Raw genomic sequence first — 18,970 nt, 5'->3', positions numbered from 1 at the left:
GGTCCAGATAGTCCGCTGCCACCGGACTTACTGTTCCCGAGAAATGGAGATTGATGTTGTTTCTATTCAGGACATTGATGTATTCGTATGCTGTTTCAGAATTACCTTTCCACACAAGGAAAAGGTCATCAATATATCGATGCCAACAAATGACCTTTCCTTCTTCCTCTCCTGATACACAGCTCCTGGGTACCTGCTCCTCCCACCAGCCCACGAACAAGTTCGCGTAGCTCGGGGCAAAGCAGGTACCCATCGCCGTCCCAGACTTCTGAATATACAATTGTTCTTCGAACAGAAAAATGTTGTGTGTCAGGCAAAATTCTACGAATTCGAGAATCATTGTATTGTGTCTCGAAAATCGTAGCTGGCGCTGTTCTAATGCCCATTTCACAGCCTCTAGTCCGTGATGGTGTTCAATAATTGTATATAGGCTAGTGATATCTAATACCATCAATAGGTATTCCTGTTCCCACACTAAGTTCTGTATCTTCATCAGAAAGTCTTTTGTGTCTCGCACATAGGAATCCAAATTAGATACCAAAGGAAATAAGGTATGGTCCACAAAGCGAGACATATTTTCTGTAAGACTTCCAATGGAAGAAATAATAGGGCGACCAAGTGGACAGTCACGATTTTTGTGTAATTTTGGGAGGTGGTAAAATGTAGGAGTCATAGGGCAGTTCGTACGTAAGAACAGATGTTCATCACTGCTCAACATATGTTGGTCATACCACTTAGCGATGAGTGTATCATAATCTTTGATGCTTTGCTGGTAGACTTCATTAGTACATTTGTTGTAAAAGTTCTCATCTGAGAGCTGCCTTAATGCTTCCTGTTTATAGTATTCGCGTGTCATTAAAACCACATTCCCGCCCTTGTCTGAGGGCTTCACAATTAATTTCGTGTCTGTCATTAATGTTTTCAGGGCTAGTCTTTGTGATTCCGTAATGTTGTAATTTGTATTGTGGTGGTTGGCTCTACGGTGTTTAAGTAGATCATCGTTCATAGCTTCAGAAAACACATCTACAGCATCCCAAGGGGACTGGGGCACAAAGGTCGACACTGGTCTGAATCCACTCGTGTCTCTTTCTTGTTCAATACCTTGCATTTCAGCTCTTTGGGCTGTATCTAATTGTGCAAGGTCCTGTGTTTGCTCCAGTTCTAGATCACTAAGTACTTCTACTGAGCGCAGATCTCTACAGCTTAGTTTGTCCGTTGCTGTTATCCTGGATCCTTGGTTCTCCTTGTTCTGTAGGTGTGGACGCAATTTAAAATGTTTGTGCAATTTCAGCTTGCGTGTGAAGCGGAACAAGTCTATCTTGGTCTGGGTGTATTCCAACTCATTGTTGGGGCAAAAGGTTAATCCGAGGCTTAGAACTTGTTCTTCCTCAGTCGTGAGTTTCCTGGTAGTTAAGTTGACTACCGTTAGATTTGTTTCTTCGTTACCGGTGTTAAGGGGTTGGGAGGTATGTATGATGTGATTTATACCTATAGAGTTAGTGGCTGAAGATATTATTGTTTCTTGTTGGTGCGTTTCCGATTCACCCAACGAGATGGTACTGCACCGCCTCTTCCTCTGCCTCTTGTTCCCCCCACCTGCCCTTCTGGTTCTCCTGCTTTTCCTGCTCCTTGGGTACTTGCATCCGGTGGCTTGTTCTTCCCGCCCCGGAGCCATGAGCTTTTTATTACCTCGTACTCCTCCTGAAAAGGGGTCTTCTTGCTTTTCTCTAAAGTTTTCAGCCCTCTATTGGTTCTGCGTTCTTCTGCGTCTGACTGATTTCCTTCTGACTCATTCTCAGTTATGTCAGATTCTGATGTCACTTCCGCAGCTTCGTTCATTATCCAGGCACCTTCTGTTCTACTTCTCTGGAGGGCCTTGCGTGGAGCGTCGAACTTCTTTGCATACGTGAGGACACGTCCAGTGTGATAGTCATTTGCGTCTCTCTCGTATTTCTCCTGCTTCCGGAGTCTTATTTTGGCTTCATACTTTACTAGCCTCGCTTTCATCTGTTCTTTCATTTGCCCAATTGCTGTTATTAGGCTAGAATCAGTTTCTCTTTCCAACTCATTGTTAATTGCAGCGATGTCAGCCAATGCCCGTTCTCTGTCGCTCCACGCATATTTTACGAGTATTTTCAGTGTGCCCTCGCAATATTCGGCAGTGTGTTCGAACCAGTCTGTGAGCAGTTGTGGGTCCGGATTCTCATAATATATATATCTTTGGGGCCGTTTGATGAATTTGCATGAAATTTGCCCCTCAAAATTGCCTGTTACTTCAGCTGCTGTCTGGAAAGGTTTGGAGTGATTTGTGAAGCAGGGGCCAAGAAAAATGGGCTGTCCCAAAACGCGTTTTCACCATGTTAATTATAATAGGAGTTTTAGACACAACTACAGGCCGAACTGTTGGACGGAATTACACCAAATTTGCCAGAAAGCTAGCTTTTGGTCGCAGATCGCGCTTTTTATTATTTGGTGTAGACCTGTTTGGCAGTTCTAGGGATATTAAGCTGAAAACAAATGTGTTCATATTGGAGCGCAGATCCTCCTTGGATTCACAAATCTACGCACCAACAGCAATGCCATGATTAGCTGGCTGCAACCTGAAAGGAAAGTTGCGACTTCCATTTTGTTCATCAGGACACAGTTCTAAGCACGGAAAATAAAATTAAACAGTGATAGAAGGGGCCAGGGTAGAGGTACCATACCCCCATGGGACTAATGGAGGGGTCTTTGATGGACACCTCATGGGCAAGAAACTGTCAGAAAACCTTTTTTTAAACTACATGGGATCCGAGAATCCTCCTGGATTTGGATTAGAATTCAGATCCGCAGATCCAAACCCCTATTAAAAAAAGATATATTCACTCACAGACCCACACACCTACTCACACACTCACCCACACACTCACACACCTACTTACACAACCACACAACCACTCACACACCCATTCACACACCCATACAGCCACTCACACATCAACTCATAGACCCTCAAAACCCTCACAAACCAACTCACAGACCTACACAGCTTTCACACTGCCAAAATTCACCTACCTTGATCCCAGATGATTCCAATGGGGTGGCGACGCTAGTTCCCGAATCCTCTCAAGACTTGCCCTCAGTTTACAGGAGGAGACTCTGCTCAGTGGCAAGTCCCAGGGTGAAGAGAGTTGGGGTGAAGAAAGCGTGCAGAATCAAAGATGCTGCGGCTCGTCTTCTCAACAGCAACACTGCAGCAAGCATTCACACGAGTCTGATGAATGATACAGACAGATATGGTACCTATAAACAAACAAATAATGAGGCTTAAGTCTAGTATTAAGCCTTGCTCTTAAGGTATCACCTCAAAAAAGCTTTTCAAATCTCAACCAACCTTTAGTTTTGTTGTTCTTTTGTTTTCTTTTAATTTGTCTGTAGAGGCCCCTTCATCAAAGTTATTGAAACTGTAGCGAGTATTATTTCAGCATCAAACCCACAAGCAAATTTAGACGAGGTTAGCTTCACCCAAGTCCTCTCTAGCAGAGCCCTGCCTACGGTATGTACAAGTTGAGCAAAACCACTGGTAACCTTTATTTGAACTCAGCGCCTAGTAAAATCAAGTCTGTTATTGGTTCTCTCCTTTTCTATTTGTTCTTTTTTTCTCATCCAGGTGTGAGACAAATGCGGGACGTTCTTTGCGGTGAGGTCGAAGCTCCAGGATCAAGGGAGCTTGCAAGACACAGTCCTGGAAGCCGGTACAACAGATAAGTGGCAGGCAAAGAGGGTAAGCAAAGGAGAGGAGTGTAGACGATCTTTAAATAAGATTGCTTTAGAACATTCATTAAGATCAAATTCTAATTGTTTGTAACAAGTAACAGATGCAGTTAATTAACTTGATGAGTCTGCCTTCTAGAAGGTGCTTTAGAATGTTCACCAATGTCATGTTTTAAATGCTTATAGCAAGGAAAAGGTGCAGATGATTAATTTGGTGAGACTGTCTTCTAGAAGTTGTTTTAGAATGTTCACATAGGTTGCTTTGTAATTGCTTATAGCAAGGAACAGGTGCAGAAGATTAATTTGATGAGGGCTGTTTTCCGGAAGGTTTATGTTTGATTTGAACTTTCCATCGAGTGGTTTCTCTGAAATTTGGGCAAGCTATTTTTGGATGTTTAACCGGCCGGCCCTGGTCGGAGAGAAGCCCAGCCATGATTTAATGGACCCGTGCAGCGTCTTGGGATGCAGCACATCGAGGGGCAGGAAGGTCGTGTGGAGGAAGGCATAAGATGTAAAACGCTGTGTTTTGAAGTCTTCACAGCCCACTGGGGTTTTAATTTTTTGAATCCATTTCGCTGCTGTGAGCAACTCAACGGAGATAAGGAACTACTCATACCAGAATGCCCGGGGTGTGCCCACGCCCATTGGTCACGAGGTGAACATTTAATAAGACTATTTGAGCCACTAGCAGCGAAGTATCACCGCCTCTGAAGAAATGCGCTTTGCGCATGAAACGCGTCAGGCACTTTCATTTGGTGAACACCTCATCCCAGCGCCTTGCAGCTTGCTCCAATAAACACAGAATTGAACTTTCCTGCGAGTGGTTTCTCTGAAATTTGGGCAAGCTATTTTTGGATGTTTAACCGGCCGGCCCTGGTCGGAGAGAAGCCCAGCCATGATTTAATGGACCCGTGCAGCGTCTTGGGATGCAGCACATCGAGGGGCAGGAAGGTCGTGTGGAGGAAGGCATAAGATGTAAAACGCTGTGTTTTGAAGTCTTCACAGCCCACTGGGGTTTTAATTTTTTGAATCCATTTCGCTGCTGTGAGCAACTCAACGGAGATAAGGAACTACTCATACCAGAATACCCGGGGTGTGCCCACGCCCATTGGTCACGAGGTGGACATTTAATAAGACTATTTGAGCCACTCGCAGCGAAGTATCACCGCCTCTGAAGAAATGCGCTTTGCGCATGAAACGCGTCAGGCACTTTCATTTGGTGAACACCTCATCCCAGCGCCTTGCAGCTTGCTCCAATAAACACAGATTTGAACTTTCCTGCGAGTGGTTTCTCTGAAATTTAAGCAGGCTATTTTTGGATGTTTAACCGGCCGGCCCTGGTCGGAGAGAAGCCCAGCCATGATTTAATGGACCCGTGCAGCGTCTTGGGATGCAGCACATCGAGGGGCAGGAAGGTCGTGTGGAGGAAGGCATAAGATGTAAAACGCTGTGTTTTGAAGTCTTCACAGCCCAGTGGGGTTTTAATTTTTTGAATCCATTTAGCTGCTGTGAGCAACTCAACGCAGATAAGGAACTACTCATACCAGAATGCCCGGGGTGTGCCCACGCCCATTGGTCACGAGGTGAACATTTAATAAGACTATTTGAGCCACTAGCAGCGAAGTATCACCGCCTCTGAAGAAATGCGCTTTGCGCATGAAACGCGTCAGGCACTTTCATTTGGTGAACACCTCATCCCAGCGCCTTGCAGCTTGCTCCAATAAACACGGATTTGAACTTTCCTGCGAGTGGTTTCTCTGAAATTTGGGCAAGCTATTTTTGGAGATATATATATATATATATATTACCTACTGGCGGTCGCCAGTAGGTATATATAGTTAGGATTTTTTTCCTATGGGATTTTTGAAAATTCTATGTTGAATAACTTTGGCGTTTGAGGACGGAATTGGCTGAAATTTTCTGGGAAATGGAACATTTTGTTTCTGAGCAGCCCCTGAAAATTTAGGGGGGTTTCGTCAAGCGGGGGCCGAGAAAAAAGGGGGGTCCCAAAACGTGTTTTTAACATTGAGTTTTCCATAGGGCGGTTGGACTCACTTTTAGCTCGAACGGCTGAATGGATTTCCACGAAACTTGGCAAAATTGTAGGGACTGGTAGCCCGATGTGCCTTTGCTATGTCTCAAGATATATGCTCCAGTGGTTTTTACGAAAATTAACTTTGAAAAATATATATTGGGCTACATTGGGCTATATATATGTTGGAGCCCAAATGTAGCCCAATGTAGCCCAATGAAGCCCAATGAAGCCCAATGTAGCCCAAAGATGGCCGCCAGAGACAAAAAAAAACAAATGTTGCCCAAATATCAGCCAGATGTAGCCCAACTATAGCCCAGTGACAGAATGTCCCAGAGTGTTTTAAAGAACAACTAGAACGCTAACAGTCTTACTTATGACAAAAGTATGGCACACCTGAAGTCATCTTGATTGGAATAAAGTGGTAACACTTAATACATTTAATTTGAAAAGGAACAAAATAAGGGGTTTCATTTTGCCATAGAAATGTATATATATATATATATATATATATATATATATATATATATATATATATATATATATACATATATATATATATATATATATATATATATATATATATATATACATATATATATATATTCACTGAAAAAACCATAGGTTATAGACCATATATAGTTAGGAATTAGCATTTACAAAACCTTGAAAATTCACTGAAAAAACCATAGGTTATAAACCATATATAGTTAGGAATTAGCATTTAAAAAACCTTACTTTACTCACACAAAACCATTGAAATTCCATATATAGTTAGTTGTACTAACTATATATCGCGCACCCGCAATCCACTGCTGATCATGTCACATATTACATCATTCATGACATGGTCAGTGACATCACTGATGACATCACTGATGACATCTCAAATGACATCACTGATGACATCACTGATGACATCTCAAATGACATCACTGATGACATCACTGATGACAACATCCAGTGACTGTATGTTTCTGTAAAGTTAAAATATGTCTTACATATTGAAGAATGAGTGGATGTAGAAGTGTCTGAACAAAGGATTTAGTAGGTGCATGACTGACTGTATGAGTGAGTGATTAAATGTGTCTCACTGAGTGCATGAGTTAGTGACTAAACTGTCTTAATTTGTGCATCATTATGTCTGTTGTTCTGTAAACTGCTGCATGTGTTGATCAGTAGCTATATGATTAACTATATGGGTTATTGATTGGTTGCCCAAGTATTTGTATGGGAGACTGAGAGTGTGTATGGGTGGCTGGGAGGTGTATGACTCTCTGCATAGATGTATGGGTTCAAAAGTGCATGTGGAAACAGCTGTATGGGCGGTTGACTGTGTGCATGACTGTATTGGTGAGTGAATAGATATCTCAGTGCTACATGTCAAAGTAAGTACATATGTAAAATACAGTACATGTGAGAGTTGACATATATAAATAACTGTGCATAAGAGCCAGTGAATGTGTGAGTGGCTTTATGGATCATTGTGAACTTGTATCCAGGATTGTATAAGTGAGTAAATATGTTTTAGTATATGTTTGAATAAGTAAGGTGTGTTTAACTGTATAGTTAAGGAAATGGAGGTGTGATTGATTGTTTGCATGACTGACTAGGTGTGTGTGTAACTTCATGGATGAGTGACAATCTGTGAGTCTGTGTTTACACTGAGTGTATCTAAGGGTATATTAGAGTCTGAAGAGGTTCATCGTATTATCACATGAATGATGTCATCAGTGATGTGATCAGTAATGTCAAATGAGATGTCATCAGTGATGTCATCAGTGATGTCATTTGAGATGTCATCAGTGATGTCATCAGTGATGTCATTTGAGATGTCATCAGTGATGTCATCAGTGATGTCACTGACCATGTCATGAATGATGTAATATGTGACATGATCAGCAGTGGATTGCGGGTGCGCGATATATAGTTAGTACAACTAACTATATATGGAATTTCAATGGTTTTGTGTGAGTAAAGTAAGGTTTTTTAAATGCTAATTCCTAACTATATATGGTTTATAACCTATGGTTTTTTCAGTGAATATATATATATATATATCCATTTCAACACCTGTTGCGTCAATCCCCCCACAGGAGATGTCAGGACATAGACACCAAGACTGTGTGCAATTCTTTATTTGTCACAGTTTGCCATGACACGTTTCGACCAAGCCTGGCCTTGATCATGACGCGCTGTGATGTCCTCAATAGTATTTAAATTGTCCACCTGATTGCTACCCTCATAAACATAAAATACAGACTGTGACAATGTCGGCTGTAAAAACATACAAAAGCAATTATTTAGCATTAATTTAATCCCAAAAAGAAATCTTAATACCATGATTATCACAATATGCTATATATAGGTGCTTTTGCTTTATCAGTTACTAATTGTGCAATGATGGTTCAAAATTCTTGCTTGATATAATGGCCACACAAATTAGGCTCCTTTGATAGTGGGGCTATGTGCAAAACTAAGCATATGTGCATAAAAAGGAATATTGACATATTACAGCAAGTAAACTGACCGAATGAAATTTGGATCTCAGTGCAGACTACTATGGTTGTGCAAAATGTTGCTTATGAAGTGAACAGTGCATTAAATATTCCATTCATGCTGTTGGTCGTTGAAATTGTAGCTACTGCGTGCTTTTTGAAAGCAACCATATAAGCACAGTACGCATAGTGTTGTATACAATACGAACTTTAAACCATTACATTTGATTATACATATATATATATATATATATATATATATATATATATATATATATATGTATATATATACATATATATACATATATATATATATATATATATATATATATATATATATATATATATATATATATATATATAAACAAACACTCGCCAGTTGAAATCGGGTAAATAACGAAGAGTGGAACCCAGGTCTGGTGCCAAAATCAAGGTGTCTTTATTCGTGCAAGTTAAAGCTTAACAAGCCGCCATGACGCGTTTCGACTGTGTCCACAGTCTTGATCACATGATGTGATTGCAAAGTCACAGGTGAGATATAAATAGTCAATACAAAGGGCGGACTAATGGTGCATACTCTGTATACGTCACAAGTTTCAAATCAAATGAAATGAAAAACAGACTGGGAACAAAACTTCGGATTGAAGAAATAATTTCATCCTTTTCCCCACATTTAGTGTAAAGCTAAAACTCATAGTGAGTTAAGTCTCAATATATTGAATAATTCATGTAATACAATATATTTTGATAGAAAATGTAGAAAACATCACTAATGGTCATACATTCAAATAAACTTGATTATATAAATGTGTAAATACCAACTGAGATATAGAACTTCAAATTCATTAGAGACCTGTGACTTTCATTTCAATATAAAACTTGTGTAAGAATATACCCCAAGTGGGGATCTATTAAGAGTATATATACCAATTTTCAAAGTTCAGCATAGTGCAAACATTTTTTTTTAAACAAGTGCAAAAGTGCTTATTACAATTACTAAAAACAGTTTTTTCATTTCTTTTCTCTGTTCTTTTGTGCAAATTTTAAATTTTCAAGACTAAAAAGGAGGAGCCCCTCCCTCTGTTAGTTAGGTACACAAAAGAAACCAATATCTAACCAGATAACAGAAAGGCAAAAAATCAAACAGAAAATTGGATTTACATTGCGAAATACTTTTCAGTTGGCAGCCTATCAGTGTAAGCAATTATCTTTCTAGCCTAATTGATCCTGTATTATTAATGTCAATGATACCTTTAACAGAAAAAATCATAAACACGTGTAAAGATCCTCACTGGCAGTGAGACCCCTAGGGGTACGGCTATCTAATTCTAATATGTAACGGGTCTCGAGCAACCATAATCGTGCATCTCTATCACCCCCTCGTTTTAATGGCATTACACAGTCTATGACAGAATACAGTAAATATTTAGGGTCACTGTTGTGTACACTTTCAAAGTGGCGTGCCACCGGATAAGACTGGTCTTTGGTGTTAATAGCTCTTATGTGTTGCAGTATCCGCTTGTGGGCCGGCAGTCGAGTACTCCCCACATACCGGAGCTTACAGGGACACTGCAACACATAAACTGCATATTCAGTTTTGCAGGTGAGTTGTTTTGATATAGGTACAGGAGCATCTTTGAAGGGTATCAAATAATGGGTCTTATTACAGCCTTGTTTGCATGCTTTACAGCTCAAACATTTTTTGAACCCCGTCCTCAATGCCATGAACGTATCAGAGATTGGCTGTTCTAAATGATTCTTCACCAATTTGTCAGACATAGAAGTAGATTTCCTAAAGGAAAATTCTGGTTTTCTGCCCATTGTATCCCCGATGACAGGATCCCCTGTCACCAGGTTCCAATTGCGAGAAAAGATTTTACGAATTTCCTTATGCTGTTGGCTATAGATAACAATAATTCTAGGAGAGCCTGATGTTGGGGCTATAACAGCCGTATTAGGGAGTGACTTGGGTAACAGTGCCTGTTCTCTAGATATATTGTTCGAATGGTCAATTGCCTTCTGTAACACATTAGCTGAATAACCCCTGGCTAGGAAGCGCAATTTACTCGCCTCTTGAGCTTTAGTACACTCCACCTCAGTACTACATATTCTTTTGATGCGCAGCATCTCCCCAAAGGGGATACTGCGTATCAAATGGTGAGGATGCTGGCTGGCTGCATGCAGGACCGTATTGCCTGCTGTGGGCTTTCTGTATAGTCTCGTAGCTAACTCTCCAGATTCTATGTATACCTCTATGTCGAGAAAACAGATTGACGAAGTGCTAATTGTAGATGTGAATTCTATGTTTAAATCATTATTGTTCAGTTTAGCCACAAAAGAAAGTGCATCATCCAAAGTACCCTGCCAAATCAAGAAAAGGTCATCTATGTACCTTAAATATAATGGTACATGATTTTGCATGGTATCCCGATGTTGCCCCATGAGGACCTGTTCCTCCCACCAGCCCATGTGCAAGCACGCTAGGCTGGGAGAAAAACAGGCCCCATTGGCCACCCCTCTGACCTGTTGATATACTTGATTGTTAAATAGGAAAAAGTTTTGCTCCAGACACATCTTAATCATGGAGATCAACATAGTGTTGTGGGCAGAGAAATTAATCGCCCGTTGATTTAGGTAATGGCTGACAGCTCTTATTCCATCATTGTGGCGTATTGACGTATATAAAGATGTTACGTCCAATGTGATGAGTAAACAATCAGAATTCCATGTGGTATTATTCAATTTGCGCACAAAGTCTGAAGAATCCTGTACATAAGATCTTAAATTCTTGACACTGTCTTGTAAAAAGTAGTCAATGTAAGTTGAAATGTTCTCGGTTGAACTGTTTATGGCGGAGATTTTTGGGCACCCAGGTGGTCTGTCCATACTTTTATGGACCTTAGGAAGTAAATAGAACGATGGTATAACCGGAAATTCCTTCTTAAGATAGCCAAATTCCTCTTTTGAAATTAAGTTGCCGCTTCTCCACGCAACTAATTTAGAGTTCTGATCCTGCCAAGCAAGTCTAATCGCCGAAAGATTACTCCTTTTATAACAAGATTGATCCTTCAATTGGGATTCCGCCTCATCGATATACATATTTCGTGGCTATAAATCTACATTCCCGCCCTTATCTGCCTGGCGGACAATGATATTTTTATTTGATTCCAGCTTTTTTATCAAATTATTGTAGCTTTGATTCATTTTGCTGACCACTGAATGTTTCCTGTTGGTAGTTATGGATAATTTCTTGAGATCTCTTGAGATGAGTTCTTGATAGACATCTAAGTTGTCATGTGTCATAGTTGGTAAAAAAATCGATTTAGGCTTAAAAGGAGTATCACAGATGGATTGGTCGATTCTAGATGTAACCAATGGTATCAACCTAGATGGACATATCTCCTCCTGTAATGCCCAAATTTCTTCAAATCCCGTGCGATCACCCGCCTCTAAGAGTGTGGGGCTATTTGGAATTTCCACTTTTTTCTTTGATGACGCTGGTTGCAGCTTGAAATGTTTTCTCAATTTTAGCTTCCTAATATACCTGAACGCATCCATCCTTACATCTGCATAATTGAAATGACTCGGTGGACAGTAAGTAAGTCCGAGGCTAAGGATTTTATTGTCTTTATTAGTCAGCTTTAATGAGGTGAGATTGATTACTGAACAGGAGGTTGACCCTGTGTTTTCGCAGCCTTTTTGTTCCAGCGCCCTTTTCGTGGTTTTGTCTCGCTGTTTGATTTTCCAGACGCTACATTTGCGCCTTTCACTGCGTCTCCTGTTTGTCCTTGTGCGCTTGGTCCGCCAGTTTTTATCCTCGGTCTCAGGGTGTCTCGACGGTCCTGGCACATACAACTCACTTCCTGGGCCAGGGACAGCTTTGTAAACCCCACCATTGAGGTCTGAGCTCCCTCATTTTCTGACTCGCTTTCCCTTGAGCTAATGTCTGTAGAGGACGGAGTGGCTGGAATGTTGCTTGATGGCGTTATGTGGGCTTTTATGGCACGTGCTTTTACATTCTCATACCTTTTAGCATAGGTAAAGATTTGGCCATTGAGATAATCGAGACGATCCCGTTCGAACTTAAAAGCCTTACGCTTCTTTATGATCTCCTCCTCCTTGTTGAGCCTAAATGTCATATACGGCCTCATTTTGTCTATTTGTTCACTTGACCCCATACCGCTGATTTTCTCTTCAAGCTCCTCTATTTGAGCTTGTAGTTTGCAGCGGTCTGACTCAGCGTATTTAACAAGCACAGTCATTAATTTGGCAGAAGATTCCAAAATAATTTCCGCCCATTCCGTGAGCATGTTTGGGTCAGGCGTCTCATAGCTTGGGGCTAAGCTCAACCGTAAGCCTCTCGGTATTCTGCCCACTTGTAAATACATCGTTAAAGATTTATTCTCCCACCATTTTGATTGTTCTTTTAGTTTGAGTTTTTCCAATTTTCTGAATAAATCCCTTATTGAAGGGTTTGCATTTACTTCTGCCGTCTGAGATGTTGTATTCACTCCCCCAGCCGGAGGACTAATAAACATGAGGCCAGTGGCCTCCTCTCTGCTCCGTAACACATCCGCGGACATTGTTAAGTTGTAGCCGGTGTTTGCACTACACCAATGATGGATTCCACAAACACTGTTTTCAAACACGTTTTGATATATCGCGTTTGACAATCCAAAGCACACTCCCCACCGGACAATCCGTCGTCTCCTACCTCCACTGGGCTCTCTTTACGCCGTCCACTCTTCCGATATGAATGGCGCCGATTCCCTTCGTATGGCAGGACTCTGCAGCGTCCAGGGGCTCTCCGTGGCTAACTTCTCGCCGAAGTTTTCGTAAAAGTCAGTCCCGGACACGGAACTCACTGCTTCCTGCCGCCGAGCCTCTCTTGGGGGAGGGGTTCCACTCGCACCACCGAAAGCCTTCCTGGTGCACAACAATGAACAAACACTCGCCAGACGCCGACAGCGTCACCGATCTAAAGTTGAAATCGGGTAAATAACGAAGAGTGGAACCCAGGTCTGGTGCCAAAATCAAGGTGTCTTTATTCGTGCAAGTTAAAGCTTAACAAGCAGCCATGACGCGTTTCGACTGTGTCCACAGTCTTGATCACATGATGTGATTGCAAAGTCACAGGTGAGATATAAATAGTCAATACAAAGGGCGGACTAATGGTGCATACTCTGTATACGTCACAAGTTTCAAATCAAATGAAATGGAAAACAGACTGGGAACAAAACTTCGGATTGAAGAAATAATTTCATCCTTTTCCCCACATTTAGTGTAAAGATAAAACTCATAGTGAGTTAAGTCTCAATATATTGAATAATTCATGTAATACAATATATTTTGATAGAAAATGTAGAAAACATCACTAATGGTCATACATTCAAATAAACTTGATTATATAAATGTGTAAATACCAACTGAGATATAGAACTTCAAATTCATTAGAGACCTGTGACTTTCATTTCAATATAAAACTTGTGTAAGAAGATATATATATATATATATAGCACAATGTAACTCCAGACCACTTCCAACATCCGCTGGTGAAGAAGGAGACTCGAACCACACAGCTTTTCAGGCGAGTTTTCTTTTATTCAGTAAATCACAGCCTGCAATATATATATATATATATATATATATATATATATATATATATATATATATATATATATATATATATATATATTGAAGCTCATTTTTCCTCCGGTCTTCCAAGAGAAAATACCGCACTCAAGGTAAGGGGGCTCACGCAAGACTTTATTTGGCAAGCTAAAGAACAAACATTTCTGCGTAGAGCCTTCCTCTGTGTCATTCGCTAAATCAAAAGACAGTGTTTATAAAGCATTATTCAAAATAAACAGTGAAATGGAAAAGGGACAAAATGCCTCCTGCGAGTTTAAACGCCATTTTGAAGAGGCTTTCTGTCTACTTCTCTTCCAATGGAAGCATGTTTATACATTATGTAGACAGCCTTGCTGTGATCTCACCGTAAACACTTTCAAGCGCATAGATGCGCGAAAACATTCAATATGTTTTTCTCTCCCACAGAAATTTTATAGTTACATTTTCAGACTACACGCATAACCACATCTAGCTGTGTATCGGCAAGTGTCCCTTTTCAGATTATCATTCACATTGTATTTTCAAAATTCATGCTATTTACAACATTATAAGGAATCTTCATTCATTAAAGGACATGTACATTTCTGGCAAATCATATACTTGATCGCAAAAGAAAATACAAAATTAATGAATAAAATTGTACGCAGTTGGTTTAAAGTACAAAATCCATTTCAAATCTTAGTGTTGGTCTAGTGCAGCAGAATGGTTACTCATTATTCGGAGGCCAACCATTTGAAGAAATTGCTTAAAAAACATTGGTCCATTCTGAAAACGGATAATGTCATCAAGGATGACATTCCACCTCACCCCTTGGTGACATTTAGTAAATCTAGATCGTTGACGCCACACAGCAAAATCCCAACACATTGAGAGAGATGAGAGGATTCTATCCTTGCAGTAGATGCAAGGCTTGTGCGCAGAGTAAAAGGGTCCTAAACTACAATGTACCAGATACAGGCATGACAAAGGCCATTTCGAAATTTTTAACATGCAGTACCACGCATGCAGTATACTGCCTAGTTTGTCCTTGCGGCCTCAAATATATTGGCAGTACGATTCACCAACTGAAGATCAGAATCTTAGAACATCAGAGGGCAATTGAAAAAGCAGACCCTGCATATCCAGTGGCCCGTCCCTTTGCGGAATTTCATTGCAGAGATTGAACCAAGCTACAATATTTTCGCTTGGATTCTGTTCCAGCAAACCCGCGTGGAGGCGACAGATTACGAACACTTAGACGCCTTGAATCAAGGTACATTATAGATCTCTCAACAAAACATCCTAGAGGAGTGAACTGTGGGGAGGAACTAGGGCTACATTTCGGAAAATGAACTAATTATGAGAAGACTAAACTATTAATTGATGAATGAGAAGACTCAAATAAATGAATCAAGAGGTAGGGAAAAGTCAATGATTGTTGCTGCACTAGACCTTCCCTAAGATTTGAAACTGATTTTGTACTTAAAACCCACTGCGTACAATTTTATTCATTATTTTGTATTTTCTTTTGTATATGATTTGCCAGAAATTGACGTATCCTTTAATGAATGAAGCTTCGTTATAATGTTGTAAATAGCATGAATTTTGAAAATACAATGTGAATGATAATCTGAAAAGGGACACTTGCAGATACACGGCTAGATGTGGTTATGCGTATGGTCTGAAATCGTAACTATGAAATTTCTGTGGGAGAGAAAAACATATTGAATGTTTTCGCGCATCTATGCGCTTGAAAGTGTTTACGGTGCGATCACAGCAAGTCTGTCTACATAATGTATAAACATGCTTCCATAGGAAGATAAGTAGAAGGAAAGCCTCTTCAAAATGGCGTTTAAACTCGCAAGAGGCATTTGTCCCTTTTCCATTTCACTGTTTATATTGAATAATGCTTTATAAACACTGTCTTTTCATTTAACAAATGACACAGAGGAAGGCTCTACGCCAAAACGTTTGTTCTTTAGCTTGCCAAATAAAGTCTTGCGTGAGCCCCCTTACCTTGAGTGCGGTATTTTCTCTTGGAAGACCGGAGGAAAAACGAGCTTCAATTTACAAATCGGTCTGTCACGACCGTAACCAGCACCCGCCGAAAAGAGTGCACTGCCAGTGGAAGGTGACAAACGGAGCGTTAATATATATATATATATATATATATATATATATATATATATATATATATATATATATATATATATATATATATATTCACTGAAAAAAACATAGGTTTCACACATGTTATAGTTAGCTGGACATTTCACTCATACAATTCCATTGAAATTCCCCCGTTATGGTTAGTTCAGCTAACTATAACTCGAGCGCCCGCAATGCACTGCTGATGATGTCACATAATACATCACTCATGACATGGTCAGTGACATCACTCATGACATCACTGATGACATCTCAAATGACATCACTGATGACATCATCCAGTGAATGCGTGTTTTTCTGAAAAATAAATATTTTTTATATATGTATATCTAAAGGTCGATGGAAGAATAAATGGGTAAATAAGGGGCCCATTAGGATGACGGGCGGAAAATCACGCCGACCACCGTGGGGATGAAAAACAACAGCCCACCGGGACCGCGAATAAACCGGCGGCCAAATTAGGATTAACCGCCAAAAAAGACCGACCGCGGCGGTAGCGGGCTAACAAAAACCGTCCAACACGTGCGGTGACATCTCAAAAACGACCGCTGCAGTCGGAAAAGCTACACCCCGCCGCAAGCATAGCAAGACACCGCACGGGAAAGTAGGATTTCCCCGATGGTCCCGCAGTACGAACCGCTGTTTCCGACCGTCGCGGTCACACACTGCAGTGAATTGGAGAGATAGCGGAAGAGCTGCAGCATAGTCACCGCCGCTGACGGTACATGAAAAACATGGCGGACGAAGCCAAAACACCGCGACGATGCCTAACTGAGCACAAATCAAAGTAGCCATGCCCCGCAAACATACATACCAATGTGAAAAAAAAGGAAAAAAATACTCCCAGGACAACACCCACGATACACCTCACAGCAAAAGCCCAATTGGACACACCCACACAGCTGAGTATAAATACAGGACCTACACTGACCACAATTCTTTGCAACACTCCAGAAGAGAAGGGCATACACCAGATCTGAGAGGAGAGGCAAAATAACACAGCACACACACATCACCACCACCACCACCACCACCATCACACCAGCACCAAAAACTCCCCAGCACACAACACATCTCACACCTCAACACCACACCCACCACACCCACCACACCCACCCCTGCACGCACAAACACTGCAAACACCAACCATCATGGCAGCACAGAAAATGCCAAAATTCACAGAGGGTGAGTTGACAGTCTTGGTCAATGCGATAGTGAGAGTGGAACCACAACTGTTTGGTAGCCTGGTCCAACAGACACCATTAGCCACAAGGACACAAATGTGGGAAAGGATAGTCCAAAGGGTCAATGCAGTAGGGACCACCCCGCGATCCAAGAAGGAGATCATGAAGCGGTGGCATGATCTCAAGAGGGTTGTCAAGGAGAAGAGGAGCAGGAACTGGGAGCTGGCGAACGTGACTGGCAGTGGCCCTCCCATCCCACAAAAAACATTCACACCATGGGAGGAGAAGGTGCTTGCCATACTGCATCCTGAGAGTCTCACAGGAGTATCCGGGGGAACGGAGGCTGGTAAGTACAAACAAATGCCAACCAACACACTGATAAGTACTTCCTTTCACAACCCAAACACCATTGCACTGTTCACCCTCACCTAACAGGTAGCCAGTCATCTTCACTGTGAGGCCTGTTTGGGGGAGGGAGGCCTGCACTACCACTCCCAGCATGCCCCTTATTCACACTCCAGCAGCATGGAGGCCTCCCCCACCCTGGAGCATATGTCAGCCATTGCACTATTCATCAAACAGATTCACAGGTAGCTAGCCATCTTGTATTGGAGGACTGCTTGGGGGTGGGAGGACAGTATCACTACTCCCAGCATGCCCCCTGTCCCACACTCCAGCAGCATGGAGGCCTCCCCCACCCTGGAGCATGTGTCAGCCATTGCACTGTCCACCCTCACCTAACAGGTAGGTAGCCATCTTGTATTGGAGGACTGCTTGGGGGTTGGAGGACAATATCACTACTTCCAGCATACCCCCTGTCCCACACTCCAGCAGCATGGAGGCCTCCCCCACCCTGGAGCATGTGTCAGCCATTGCACTGTCCACCCTCACCTAACAGGTAGGTAGCCATCCTCACAGCTCTAGCTGTTTCTGTGTGGGAGACCTGCAACACTACACAGGGCACCAATTGCATGCAATGCATTGACACAGGACATGTATGAGTTCATGATGTTGGCATGCACCATGTGATAACAGCCAGTATTGCCTGTAACAAGAATACAAAAGTTGTCTCAATTGTGTGGTGTACAGACAGAAGATGACATGCAGCTAACAGAATCCCTGCACATCGCCCAACACTGACCATTTGCCATCTAATCCACAGGTGATGAAGATCTTGCTGCTGCGAACAACATCAACCAGCAGAGCCAGTCTCCACCCCCGGTACATGGACTCTCGGATGTAGACTCCCAGGACAGTTTGGACGATGATCTCCAGGCCGGCCCATCTGGTGTGCCAAGGCCCAACCGGGCCCAGGACCCCATCCTCCCCACCACCACGCCTGCTGCACCAACAACTGCACAGCAGACCCCTGCTGTCACTGCCTGTTCCTCCACCGCTACCACCTTGGAAACCACCACCACCACCACCACCAGCACCCTCTCTGTCCAAGGGGACGACCAGGACACACCACCAACTGTGGAGGGCAGGGAGAGTGTGCGAGGACCCACCGTGGCGAGGCAACAGGTCCGTGGCAGCAGGGCAGGTGGGAGGGCCAGGGTCCCCCCAGACATCAGGAGGTTGGCACACCATCCCTGGACCACTTCACCCGAGTCATCGGTGCATATGAACAGGTCCAGGGACAAAGTGGCCGGTCGGACGAACTTTTAAGTGAGCTCATCCTGCTGATGAGGTCCGTTGACAGACGTATAGGTCAAATGGTGGAC

The sequence above is a fragment of the Lissotriton helveticus genome, chromosome 1_1, assembly GCF_964261635.1.
Source record: "Lissotriton helveticus chromosome 1_1, aLisHel1.1, whole genome shotgun sequence".
Classification (NCBI taxonomy): Eukaryota; Metazoa; Chordata; class Amphibia; order Caudata; family Salamandridae; genus Lissotriton; species Lissotriton helveticus.
This window is presented reverse-complemented; position numbering follows the sequence as displayed.